The sequence below is a fragment of the Mobula birostris genome, chromosome 7 (assembly GCF_030028105.1).
Source record: "Mobula birostris isolate sMobBir1 chromosome 7, sMobBir1.hap1, whole genome shotgun sequence".
NCBI classification, from domain to species: domain Eukaryota; kingdom Metazoa; phylum Chordata; class Chondrichthyes; order Myliobatiformes; family Myliobatidae; genus Mobula; species Mobula birostris.
Window position 1 is genome coordinate 17,978,542 of NC_092376.1, and position 14,158 is coordinate 17,992,699.

A 14,158-nucleotide genomic window follows, 5' to 3' on the forward strand; every position below is an offset into this window, starting at 1 on the left:
CGACAAGGTGTCTGTCTAGATAGTCCTATTGCCTATTATGTATTTTTACTCAAGGCTTTGGGCAGCCCATCCCTAAGTGCCCTTGGTGAATTGTGGTGAGATGTCTTCCTGAACAGCTGCAAATGATTGGGAAAGAATTCCGGGGTTTTGACCCAGCAAAGGTGAAGGAAAAGCAATATTTTTCCCGCAAGTCAGGATGCTGTGTGGCTTGGAGGGCAAATTCGAGGGGGTGGTACTGCCCGTACTTCTGCTGTCCTTGCCCTTCTAGCCAGTAGGGGGCGTGGTCTTGGAAGGTTACTGCCCGAGGAGTCCATGCGAATGGGATTTCGATCCGATTTAAACTTGTGCTTTTGTGATTTTAAAGGGGAGGGACTAAATCGAGCTAGAAAAAAGTCGAACCAAAACTGGCTCGTGTTCTGCCTCGCTGCCTCCAAGGACCTTGGCTTCACAGATTAAGGCATATCAGATGATCAGGAAGTTTTGTTTATTGGAGCAGTGACCACAACAGAAGAGCAGAGAGGGACTTTCCAATATATTAGCAGTCTTCACATACTGAGCCGCAAAAGCAGAACACACTAAGCGACCCAACAAGTCGGTGCCGACGAAGAAGCATCTGCCTTGTACTTGGAGACAATCTCAAGAAAGGAAGGTAAGGTTCGATTCCATCTTACAACTCAAGCTTTTTCATCGGGTATTTCAATTCAAATAACTATTTGTTTTAAAGAAACAAGCACGTGATCGTTAAGACAACTTTTCAACTAACTGCTCTGGCACTCTAGTTCCCATCGCCCTGCAACTCTAGTTTAAACCCCACCGTGCAGCATTAACAAACCTTCCCACTGGGATAATAGTCCCCGTCCAGTTCAAATGCAAACCGATCCTCCTATACAGTCCCCACCTTCCCTGGAAGAGAGATCAATGATCCAACAATCTTACGCTCTTCCTCCTACACCAATCCTTGGCACGTATTGAACTGTATAATCTTCCTAGTTCCGTCCTCATTAGCACGTGGCATGGGTAGCAATCCTGACAGCGCACTCCTGGAGGTCCTGCCCATTAATTTAGCACCCAATTCCGTACGCAGAACCTCGTCACTCGTACCACCCATTGATACCTACATGGACCACAACTTCTGGCTGTTCACCCTCCCACTTAAGAATGCTGAGGATTCGATCCGATATATATATCCGGGAGGCAACATACCTCCTGGGAATCTCGTTCTCGCTCACAGAACCTCCTGTCCGTTCCCCTAACTAACGATTCCCCTATCACTATAGCATGCCCCTTCTCCCCCATTCCCTTCTGATTCACAGAGGCAGACTCGGTGCCCGAGACCCGACCAATGTGACTTTCCTCTTTTAGGTCATCTTCCCGCCCCCCACCCCCGAACCCCGACAGTATCTAAAGCCTGTTGTTGAGGGGGATGGCCGCAGGGGTAGTCTGCACTGGCCCCTTATCCTCCTTACCGTGTCCTGCACCTCAGGCGCAACTACCTCTCTATGTCCTATCACCCCCTCAAGCTTCCCGAATGATCCAGATTTCATCCAGTTCCAGCTCCAACTCCTTGATGCAGATTTGTTAGAAGCTGGAAGCGCTTCTCACAGTCGTAGTTGTCAGGGATACTGGAGGTTTCCCTTCCTTCCCACATCCCGCAAGAGGAGCATTTCACTATCCTACCTGGCATCTCTACTATTCTAGCTGACCAGAAGGGAGAGGGAGAGGGAAAAAAAACTTAACCTAGGGCTTTTCTCTTTTTTTTTTGCCTTCTCTGGATGAAGTCTCTGGCTGAAACCTCGAAGAGCTAAAGCCTGAAGATCACTACTCAGACGACAGCCGCTGTGCTTGTGTTTGCTTTAATTTGCTCTTGCTAATCAATCCCAAATGTCGAATGGGCGCTGGTCAAAGCTCTTTTTCACTGACCCGACTCGCTGCTGCCTTGTACTCGGGCAGTGGAGCTGACTGTAGTCCCCTTCTCTTAGACTTCTGATGTTCGGATTGGCCTCTGGTCAAAGCTCTTTTTCGTTCTAGGGACTCGTTGCGAAGTTACAGGAAGCCAATGGCAGAGTAACTGGGCTCTCATCCTGGTTTTAATTAAAATCCATCAGCGGTGTTCTGAATGAGTTGAGTTTGTCAATAGATTGCTTTGGAAGGCCAGTAAAAAGTGTCTTGCTGGAATCTAGTCTATTCGATATAAAGGCATACGTTAGTTTTGTAGCATCATCACGTGACTGACACGAGTGCACATTTGCGATGCTTCTTAAGTGTCGACATGCTCCCTGGTCACTTTCTTTACGTGGGAGTTAAACTTCAGATCCAAATCAGGGGTTACACCCTGATTTTTACAAGGGGAGCCAAGATTGCATGTTTCTTAAGAACTTTATTTCTTTTGGCTTTGGGGCCCTGCCAAAATCATTCCATTTTCATCTTCATTTAGTTGTTGGAAATTGTTGTTCATCCACTTGTTTATTGTTGCCAAGCCAGAAGGAGAGAGAGTATTACAGACATCGCACCCTGCAAACACTCATTTCAGGGAGGTCTCAACCTCATAGCAGTCTGTGTCAATGAATTTGTTAATTTTGCAAGACGTCAGATTCACAAGTGTTTTGTGAGACAGCTGACTTCTGAATTCTGTCTTAATGTGACGCACCATGCTGAATGCCCTTTCTACATCACAATTAGAATTTGGCGGCACCAAAAGCAGCTTCATCAACTGGCAGAGCTCTTTGAATCTCAACTGCCCTGTGCTCACAGATTTTACTTTGGACAGCTTCCCCCAGAACTCATCAACTGGCAAACTTTTGTAGTTTGGCATCAGTCCTTCAAGGTTAGTTGAGACATAATCTAGGACTCACCTCAACATGTCTTTTACAGTCATTTAACCCACCATGGGCAATAGAAAAGTCATTGTTGCAAACAGTGCAGTGAGCAACACTGTCATTATTTTTGACCCTTATTAGGCAGGGGTACACTTTAGTGTAGTCTGGGGTGACGTACGTTTTATATTTTTTTTGGAACACTCTGCCATGGTGCTGTAGGACACTAAACTGAACTGATGGACAATGAAAGAGAGAGAGAGGTCGACTGTAAAACCCGCCCACAGAGAAAACTGATAGGTCTTCTTAGCACAAAGAGAGACCAATCAGGATGCTCTCCCCTCTCCCCTCTGGGAGCCACTATCAATATGTGGGAGACTCCCGGAACTTCCAGGAGAGGTGGGATGTCTGGTATTATCATCATCAGACTCAAGCTAGATATGCAATTGTGTTATCTGCATAACTGTGGACATCAAGTTTATGCTGTCAGATTATGTCTCCTAAGGGGAGCAGGTATAAGGAGAAGAGTTTGGTAACAAGACAACTTTCCTGAGGAACACCAGAAGGTCTAACTCTGCTCCTATGCTCTCTCAGTGCCAGTTGACAAATGGAGTGCAATCATATACAAATACTTCTTCTTGTCATTGGTATAGTGGAAGAGTATCCGCAATCTTGTACCCATTAACACCAAGAATACAATACAGGGAAGCCCAACCCTGTCTCTAGTTGCTTGTTCATTCACAGAATGTTTGAGCTGTTTTCTTTTTTGCTTCTTGCCCTGGTCCAGTGCATTTCAGTTTAGAGACAAAGACTCAGGAAACAAGTGCCCGGTCAAATATATACCAGGATGGGTAAAGATGGTAGATATCCATCCCTGCAAGACATTCATGTGCCATTTTTAAATGAACAGTACAGCACAGTAACAAGCTCTTTGGCCCATGAAGTTGCTCTGAACATTTTAACCTACACCGCAATCAATCTCCTCCTGCCTTCCCACATAGTCCTCCATTTTTCTTCCATCCATGTGCTTATCTAAAAGCTTTTTAAAGTCCCTAATGTATCTGTCTCTGCCACCACCCCTGGCAGGATGACCTATGCTATCACTACTCACTTTGTAAAAACCCTACCTCTGACATTATATATTATTCGAATCAATTTAAAATGATCTCCTTCCATACTAGCCATTTCCACCCCGGGGGTAAAAGCTCTTCAGCATGAGGGTAAACTTCACTTAGAGGGTCATGATAATGTGGAACGAGTTGCCGGTGCAAGTGGTGCATGTGAGCTTGATTTGAACGTTTAAGAGAAGTTTGGACAGGTACATGGATGGTGGGGTATGGAGGCATATGGTCTGGGTGCAGCTGATGGGACTAGGCAGTTTAAATGGTTCAGCATGGACTAGATGGGCCGAAGCACCTGTTTCTGTGTTGTACTTCCCCAAGACTCTAGTTGTGTACTTGATCTATACCTCTTACTGTCTTGTACACCTCTATCAAGACACCTCTCATCCTCCTTCACTCTAAGAAAAGCCCTAACTTGCTCAAACTTTCTTCATGCTCTCTAATCCAGGCAGAATCCTGGTAAACCTCTTCTGCACCCTCATTCCTGTTGGTTGGAGACACAAGAGAGACTGCAGATGCTGGAAATCCATTTTAAAAGACAATTTAAGAAATTCATTTTTATTTTGTTGAGTTGAATTTGACTTACCAATGATAATGGTTCAAGCCCTGACAAAATGATTCTACAACACTATGAAAAGCTCTTGTGTCTCTGGAGCGTAAGTCCAAATTTCCACATGCCAGTAACAGTCACAACAATACCATAATTAGCCAAACTTACTGAGCCGTTGATAGCTTAGAATTAAGGTTAAGTGTCCTTCAGTACTTTTCTGGTCAGAGGGTGCAAACCTGGTTCTGCATTGCTTGTAGATTCAAGGCTACTGGTATCAATGTGCTTTGAATCTATTTTACAATTGGGATGTCACAAAAAAGAGAAAGTAGAAATATGTTAAATGTCCCTCAAGCCCTGTTATGCTACCCAACAGGAACACTGCTGGGTCAGTGCCTTAGGACAGTATTGGAATTCAAATGGAAAGAAGCCTTAATAATACTTAACAGAAATTTTACAACAGTGGGGCCTTATTCACTGAATCACTATTCAGACATTTTGCCAGGTTAAGAATAAGCAATTTACTGATTTCAGTTGGGATCCTGAGGCTAAATATCAAGCAATACAGTGTCTCTTAAAAAGTATTCACCCCCCCCGCCCCCCAGAAGTTTTCATGTTTTATTGTTTTACAACATTGAGTCACAGTGGATTTAATTTGGCTTTTTTGACACTGATCAACAGGAAATACTCTTTTGTGTCAAAGTGAAAACAAGTTTCTACAAATTGGTCTAAATTTATTACAATTATTGAACAAAAACAATTGACTTCATAATTACTCACCCTTTCAAGTCAGTACATAGTAGATGTACCTTTGGCAGCAATTATAGCCTTGAGTCTGTGTGGATAGGTCTCTCCAGGCTTTGCATATCTGGACACTGCAATATTTCCCCATTCTTCGTTACAAAACTGCTCAAGCTCTGTCAGATTGTACAGGGATTGTGAGTAAACAGCTCTTTTCAAGTCCAGCCATAAATTCTCAATTAGATTGAGGTCTAGACTCTGACTTGGCCTCTCCAGAGCATTAACTTTGCTGTTTTTAAGCCATTCCTGTGTAGTTTTGGCTGTATGCTTGGAGTCATTGTCTTGATGGAAAACAATCTCCCAAGTCGCAGTTCTCTTGCAGACTGCATCTTACGGACTCCCTGTATTTTGCTGCATTCATTTTACTTTCTACCTTCACAAGCCTTCTGGGGCCTGCTGCAGTGAAGCATCCTCACAGCATGATGCAGCCACCACCATGCTTCATGGTAGGGATCACACAAGAAATTCTGGAGGAACTCAGCAGACCAGGCAGCATCTATGGAAAAAAGTACAGTCAACATTTCGGGCCAAAAAGAGATACAGGGCTGGAGAAGATGGAGTCCAATAGGACAGAACAGAAGGCCATGGTAGGAAGAAAAGGGAGATGGGTACCAGAGGGAGGCGATGGGCAAGCAAGGAGATAAGATGAGAAAGGGGATGGGGAGAAGGCATTACCAGAATTTTGAGAAATCAGTGTTCATGCCATCAGGTTGGAGACTACCCAGATGGAATATAAGGTATTGTTCCTCCAACGTGAATGTGGCCTCATTGCAACAGTAGAGGAGGCCGTGGATCCTCATCTTTTTTTTTTCTCCAGTCTGGCTGAAGGGTCTCAGTTTGAAGCATCGACTGTACTCTTTCCATAGATGCTGCCTGGCCTGCTGAGTTCCTCCTGCATTTTGAGTGTGTTGCTTGGATTTCCAGCATCTGCACATTTTCTCCTTTTCACGGTAGGGATGGTGTGTGTGTGTGTGATGATATTGCGGTGTTTGGCTTACACCAAACATAGTGTTTAGTCAGATGGCCAAAATTTCAATTTCAGTTTTATCAGACCATAGAACCTCCTTCCAGCTGATTTCAGAGTCTCCCATATGCCTTCTGGCAAACTCTAGCTGAGATTTCATGTGAGATTTTTTTTACAACAGTGGTTTTCTCTTTGCCACTCTCCTATAAGTCTGTGACAGGTGAAGCACCCAGGCAGCAGTTGTTCTCTGCCTTTTTTGCCACTGAAGTTTGTAACTTCTCCAGAGTTGTCATCGGTCACTTGGTGACTTCCCTCACTAGTCCCCTTCTTGCACAGTCACTCTATTTTTGAGGACAGCCTGCTCTAGGCAGATATACAGCTATTCTTTCCATTTCTTGATGGTTGACTTTATGTATGTGGTCTCCGTCGGTTGTGGTCGACCATGGGTACTGTGCCTCTGGTAGTCACTGGTTAACTGATATTCAGTGACGGAGATTTTCTTATATCCATCTCCTGACTTGTGCTTTTCAATAACCTTCTCATGGAGTTGCTTGGAGTGTTCTTTTGTCTTCATGGCAATGGGCAGGAAAGGAGATAAGGTGAGAGAGGGAAAAGGGGATGGGGAATGGTGAAGGGGTGGGGGACATTACCGATGTAGTTTTTGCCAGGATACTGACTCGCCAGCAGTTGGACCTTCCAGGTACAGGTGTATTTGTACTATAATCAATTGAAACACCTTTACTGATCTCCATTTCACTAATTATGTGACTTCTAAAACCAATTGGCTGCATCAGTCATTATATATCAGTGTGTCATATTAAAAGGGGTGAATACCAATACAATCAATTATTTTGTGTTTTATATTTGTAATTAATTTAGATCACTGTGGAGTTCTGTTTTCAGTTTGTGATGAAAGACTCTTTTTTTCTGTTAAGCAGTATCAAACAAAGCCAAATTAACTCCACTGTGATTCAATGTTGTGAAACAATAAAACATGAAAATTTCCAAGGGGTGGGGGTGAATACCTTTTGTAGGCACTATATAACCAGAGAGCTGAGTTACTTCCAGAAATTATTTTGATTTTGTTTATTGTATACAACTACTTTTGTGTTTTGAATTAATTTGATGTTTTATTCATAAGGTCTGAATAATTTTAAATTTCTTCAGTGACTTGTGGTAAAGACTTGGATAGGGAAGGATGGATTTAAATATGAGGGGAGATCTAAATTTATGGCATTGAAACAATGGAAGCTAATGTAGTTCACTGACAACATGAGCAAGTCTTTGTAGATGACAGACTTCTGGAAAAGTAAGTTTGCAGTGGGAGACAGGCAATTTTAAAATTTGAGATATAGCGTGGAATAAGCCATTCTGGCCCTTCGAGTCGTGCCGCCCAGCAATCCTATGTCTTTGGACTGTGAGAGAAAACCAGAGCACCCGGAGGAAACCCACAGTCACGGGGAGAACGTATAAACTACTTGCAGGCAGTGGCGGAAATTGAGCCCTGGTCGCCTGTACTGTAAAGCATTGTGCTAACCACTACGCTAAATGGTGAAGAATATATGATATGTGTCAGAGCATGATAGGAAGATGTGAATACTAAGATAGAGTCCAAGCCAAAGATTAAATGGTATTTATAATAGAGGTACTAAGAGTTTGAGGAAAAGCTTGGGGTGGATGGGAGAACAGTAGTCAAATAAATGATTACAAATGAATACATATTTGAAAGCCAAACAACTTAGAAACTGGGACGTGAGCCAAGAAAAGAAAGAAAGCTTTTCTATGAAGTGTGTAGTTAACATTTGGAAAATCTTCAACCGTTCCCAGAATGTGAATTACATTTCAGATGATTCAGTCTGATTCGTAAGTCATCAGGGACCCCCACCATACAGGTCTCTACTCGCTCTCACCATCAGAAAAGAGGTACAGGAGCCTCAGGGCTCTCACCACCAGGTTCAGGAACAGTTACTACCCTTCAACCATTTTGCTCTTGAACCAAAGCGGTTAACTTCACTCAGCTTCACTTGAACTGTTCCCACAACCAAGGACTCTTCACCTCATGTTCTCAATACTTACTACTTATTTATTTATCATTATTAATACTTCTTTCTTTTTCTATTTTCAGTTTTTTGCGTTTTGCACATTGCTTGTCCACCTTGTTGGTGCAGTCCTTCACTGAGTTTATTATGGTTAATAGATTTATAGGGTATGCCCAGAAGAAAAAGAATCTTGGGATAGTATATGGTGACATATACTATGTCACCATAAAGTCATAGTCATACTTTATTGATCCCGAGGGAAATTGGGTTTCATTACAGTTGCACCAACCAAGAATAGAGTATAAATATAACAATATAAAACCATAAATAATTAAATAATATTATGTAAATTATGCCAGGAAATAAGTCCAGGACCAGCCTATTGGCTCAGGGTGTCTGACCCTCCAAGGGAGGAGTTGTAAAGTTTGATGGCCACAGGCAGGAATGACTTCCTATGACGCTCTGTGTTGCTTCAAAGTTCAAAGCAAATATAATAATACATTTGCTTTGAACTTTTATTTGTTCGTGATTTGAACATATGCAAGGGGAATTTGATTAGCAAAAGTAATTTACATTTTCATTTGCCCACTATCAGTGTAAACCCAGACTAGAGAAACACAATAACTTCTGAAGTTCTAAGGGATGAGGTGAGCTAAACAAATTAAATGTGAGGTACGAAACAAAGGTCAACTGAGGCAAATTTCTCTCATTTCTTCAAATGCTGTCCTCTCACTTTCCCTTTTCAAACCTTGTCAAACTTCTATAGATCACAGTGCAAAGGGACTTGGAAGTCCTTGTGCAGGATTCCCTAAAGTTTCATTTTCAGGTTGAGTCGGTGGTGAGGGAGGCAAATGCAATGTTAGTATTCATTTCGGAAGGACTGTAAAATCAAAACAAGAGAGTAATACTGAGGCTGTATAAAGTACTAATGAGGCCTCACATGGAGTATTGTGAGTAGTTTAGAGCCCCTTATCTAAGAATAGATGTCCTGATGTTAGAAAGAGTTGAAAGGAAGTTTATGAAAATGATTGCAGGAATGAAAAGCTTATTAGATAAGAAATGTTTGATGGCTCTGGGCCTGTATTCACTGAAATTCAGAAGAATGAGTTGATATCTTATTGAAACCTATTGAATGTTAAAGGTCTTGATAGAGTGGATGTAGAGTGGATGTGGAGAGGATGTTTCCTGTGGTTGGGGAGTCTAAGACCAGAGGACATTGAGGGATATCCATATAGACAGAGATGAGGAGGAATTTCTTTAGTCAGAGAGTGATGAGGTCTATGGAAGGCAGAAGTTGATGGATTCTTGATCAGTAAGGGGTTCTGGAAAAGGCAGAAGACTGGGGATGAGAGGGAAATAGATCAGTTATGCTGAAATGGCAGAGCAAGCTTGAGGGCCATATAGCCTAATTCTGCTCCTACATAGTTTTCTACTTGTGCTATCCTGACTGGTTGTTGTTAGGCTTGTCTGGACGTGAACCCAGGTCTCTAGTGTGGCAGTCCGGAGCTCTACCACTGTTCGGAAGGGACCGACTGAGAAATGATCCAAGGTGCAGATGAATATTTAGACAGGTAATTTATTGGATATTTTGCCTTTCCAGCACAGGTCCAAAACAAAGGCAATAATCCAAATCAGAAACACAGGCTGTGGTTCAATATAACAAAAACAGGAGTCCAAAAGGAGCAGACAAGCAATTCCAAAAAAGAACACACCAGACTGAATACACAGTTCTAAAGTAAAACAGGTCCAAAATGCAAAGTGCAAAAATAGCAAGGCAAGAACAAAAAAAAACACCCAAAGGGAATACTGCAGCGGAGTTACAAGACTATCAAGTGTTGGATCAAAGACTGAGCAAAGACTCAGCCCATTTCACACAGCTTAAGTACTCAAAACAAGTATTCACGGGTGTGGTCAATTATTATACAAAATAAAAATGATTTTTTTAAAATCTTACATCCGTCCCACAACATAAGGGAGTAAAAATATTTCGATATGAGGTGTCACAATGTGCAAACATGTGAATTTATAAGTTTAGTGGCTTGTAGAAAGAGTCTGTCCTGTAGCCTGTTGGTGCTGGCATTAATGCTGTGGTACCGTTTGCAGGCAGAAGCAGCTGAAACTGTTTATGATTGGGGTGATTGGTTTTTCTAATGATCTCCCAGGCCTTCTTTCTGCACCTGCTGCTATAAATGTCCCCAGTGGAGGGGAGTTCACATCCACAGATGCGCTGGGCTGTCCATACCACTCTCTGCAGCGCCCAGCAATCAAGGTTGGTGCAGTTCCCATACCAGGTGGTGATGCAGCCAGTCAGGATGCTCTCAATGGTGCCCCTGTAGAAGGTCTTGAGGATTTGGGGGCTCATGCTGAACTTCTTCAGTTGCCTGAGGTAGAAGAGGTGCTGTTGTGCTTTTCTTGTCACACAGCCGGTGTGTACAGTCCAGGTGAGATTATCGGTCATGAGTGTACTGAGGAACTTGAAACTACTCACCCTTTCAACTGCTGACCCGTTGGTGTTGATTGGGGTGAGCCCTTTTCCATTCCTCCTGCAATCCACAATCAGCTCTTTTGTTTTTTGGACATTGAGGGACAGGTTGTTATCCTAGCACCACTTTGTCAGGGTGTCAACCTCTCCTCTGTAGGCTGTCTCATTACCACTAGAAATAAGGCCCATCAGAGTCATGTCATCTGCAAACTTGAGCAGAAGATTGGAGCTGTGTGTGGCAGCACAGTGATGGGTGTAACGGGAGTAGAGAAGGGGGCTTGGGACACAACCCTGGGGGGGCACCTGTGTTGAGGGTCAGAGGGGCAGAGGTCAGGAAGCCCATCCTTACCACCTGTTGGCTATCTGATAGGAAGTCCAGGATCCAGCTGCACAAGGCAGGGTGCAGGCTGAGGTCTCTGAGCTTCCTGTCAAGTCTGGATTGAATTATGGTGTTGAATGCTGAACTGTAGTCCAGAAACAGCATTCTAACATTGGCATTCCTCTTCTCCAGGTGAGTGAGGATGGTGTGTAGTGCCGTGGCTATGGCATCATCAGTAGACTGGTTCCTTCGGTAGGCGGATTGTAGGGGTCCAGTGTGGGTGGTAGCAAGCTGCAGATGTAGTCCTTAACCAGCCTCTCAAAGCATTTGCTTATTATTGAGGTGAGAGGGTGCCAATCATTCAGGCATGGAAGCTTGATTTTCTTAGGTACAGGGACAATGATGGACAATTTGAAACAGGAGAGCACTACACACCAGAAAAGGAAGAGATTAAAAATATCCATAAACACGCCAGCTAGCTGTTCTGCACACACATTGAGGACCCGCCCTGGGATGCCATCCCAAACGAGTAACACTGAAAGGCTAGAATGCTCAGAAACCAGACACCCACTAAGAGCTTCTGGTGCAAACACAAGGAATTCTGCAGATGCTGGAAATTCAAGCAACATACGTCAACGTTGCTGGTGAACGCAGCAGGCCAGGCAGCATCTCTAGGAAGAGGTACAGTCGACGTGTCGGGCCGAGACCCTTCGTTAGGACGGCCTGAATTGTCAACTGTACCTCTTCCTAGAGATGCTGCCTGGCCTGCTGCGTTCACCAGCAACTTTGATGTGTGTTGCAAGAGCTTCTGGTGGACAACTGTGGGATGGACCCAAAAGTCCTGACAGTTGGATCATGGCATGGGATAGAACCATTAATGCCCACAAATGGAAAAGCTGGTCAAAAGTAGTGAATACAGCCCAGTCCATCTCAGGCAAAGCCCTCCCCTCCATTGAGCACATCTACACGAGAGAATAGAGCAGTGGGCTAAGCATGTATACTTGAGTTGCATCATTGTTGATCGTCCGTGAGGAAGAGATGCTACTTCCGTTCCACAGAGACTATCGTTTCCTGGTGAAGAAGACATTTGCAGAGGGAGGCACAGGGGCCCAGGTTTTAGAGCTTGTTGGTTAGAACTAATGGTATGATTGTGTTGAACACTGAGTTGTAGTCAATAAACAGCAGCTTGACATATTGTCCAGATGATTCAAGGCCGAGCGGAGAGTTATTGAGATTGCACCCACTGCAGACAGATTGTGGTGATGGGCAAATTGTTCCAGGCCCAGATCCTTGCCTAGGCAGACTGCAGCTGTGCCTAGCCACAAGATTGCCGATAAGACAACCATTGTTGGCAGATTATCAGATGGTGATGAGGAGGCATACAGAAGTGAGACAGATCAACTGGTTGAGTGGTGTTGCGACAACAATCTCGCATCCAACGTCATTTACACCAAGGAATTGATTGTGGACTTCAGGAATAGGAAGTTGAAGTAACACAAATCAATCCTCATTGAGGGATCAGAGTGGAAAGGGTGAGCAGTTTCAAGTTCCTGGGTGCCAGAATCTCTGAAGATCTTTCCTGGGCCCAACCTATTGATGCAATTACAAGGAAGGCTATATTTCATTAGGCATTTGAGGAGAATTGGTATATCATAAAGATACCTGCAAATTTCTACACACATACCATGGACAGCAATCAAACTGGTTGCGCCACCATCTGGCATGGAGTGGCCACTGCACAGGATCAGAAAGAAGGGCAGCATCCAGAATGCCTTTAAAAGGGGCAGAGGTCCTCAAAAAGATGGCATACATCAACAAGGAACCTATCACCAGGTCTTGCCTTCTTCTCATTGTTACTATCAAAGAGATACAGGATACACACGCCACTGGTATTAACCTGGTTCTGATTCTGATACAAGGAGTGTGGTCACAACATCCATCGTCAAGGACCTCCAGCATCCATTTTCTCTTCTCACTGCTGACATCAAAAAGGAGGTATAGGAGCCTTCACTCCCACGCCAGCGGGTTCAGAAACAGTTATTACTCCTGGATAAGTTCACTCATTACAACACTGAACTGATTGCACAACCTATGGACTCACTTTGAAGGACTCTACAACTCCTGTTCTCACTATTATTTATTTACTTACTTATTGTTTGATTAATTGTATTTGCAGAGTTGAGTCCTTTTGCATGTTGATTGTTTGTCACACCTTGTGTGTAGGTTTTCGTTAATTCTGTTGTATTTCTTCAAAGTAAATTTATTATCAAAGTACATATACGTCTTCATATACTACCCTGAGATTGATTTGCTTGTGGGCATTCACAGAAAACAAAAAGAAACACAATGAAAACTGCACACGAAGACATAGACACCAAAATCCTAATGGAAAGACAAGCAATCTGAAGGGCTAACTCTGCTTCTGTTTTATAATTGCTGCCAGACTGGCTGTTTCCAGCACTTCCTGACTTTAATTTCAGATTTTCAGGATCCACAGCTCTTTTTCCTGTTGTGTAAGAATCTTACCCTGACCGACTTTTTAGTAATGCCAGTAAAGCAAAAATCTATCTGAAACCTTCCAAAATTCCAGATGAGCAATTGCTTTGCAGAACCTTTTAGGAAAGATTGAATTCTTGTAATAGACCAGAATAGCCTTTGTGATTGAGTTAGAATGTACTGGTGTTTTGCTGTAAAGGGGGGAACTTCCGAAATGATCTACTAATTCGTGGAAGATGCTCTATATATTTGCAACACTTCATTTTTTTTGCTTATTCTGGTTTGATCAGTTGGATCCCAACAGAAAATGGAACTAGAATGTTTTACTAATATGCCTTTAGCTTTAACATTTCTTCATAACACCTTTATAATTCTTCCCGTCTTGTGTTTAAGGCATGTTTTACACCCAGCAGCCACTTTTTTTTGGTCCCTTCTGGTACTTGTGTGTCAGTGACCAGAATATTTCTTTCCAGTTTGCTTATCACTCAAATCGATCCACGAACTGTGCAATAGCCTCTGCCCTCCACTTTCTCCCATCCCACCTGGAAAATCAAGTCTTACACGCCAGACTACTGT

At 43.2% G+C, this 14,158-nt stretch overlaps 1 protein-coding gene across 1 annotated transcript in view; it reads left to right on the top strand.

Moving 5' to 3' along the window:
* Positions 1-368: 368 nt before the first annotated feature.
* The window catches only part of LOC140200035 (interleukin-13 receptor subunit alpha-2-like), a 100,613-nt gene continuing 86,823 nt past the window's right edge, over positions 369-14,158 (top strand). The window contains exon 1 of the mRNA XM_072262686.1: positions 369-649. The gene's annotated coding sequence lies outside the window, so the exon portion shown is untranslated. The remainder of the gene's footprint in view (positions 650-14,158) is intronic.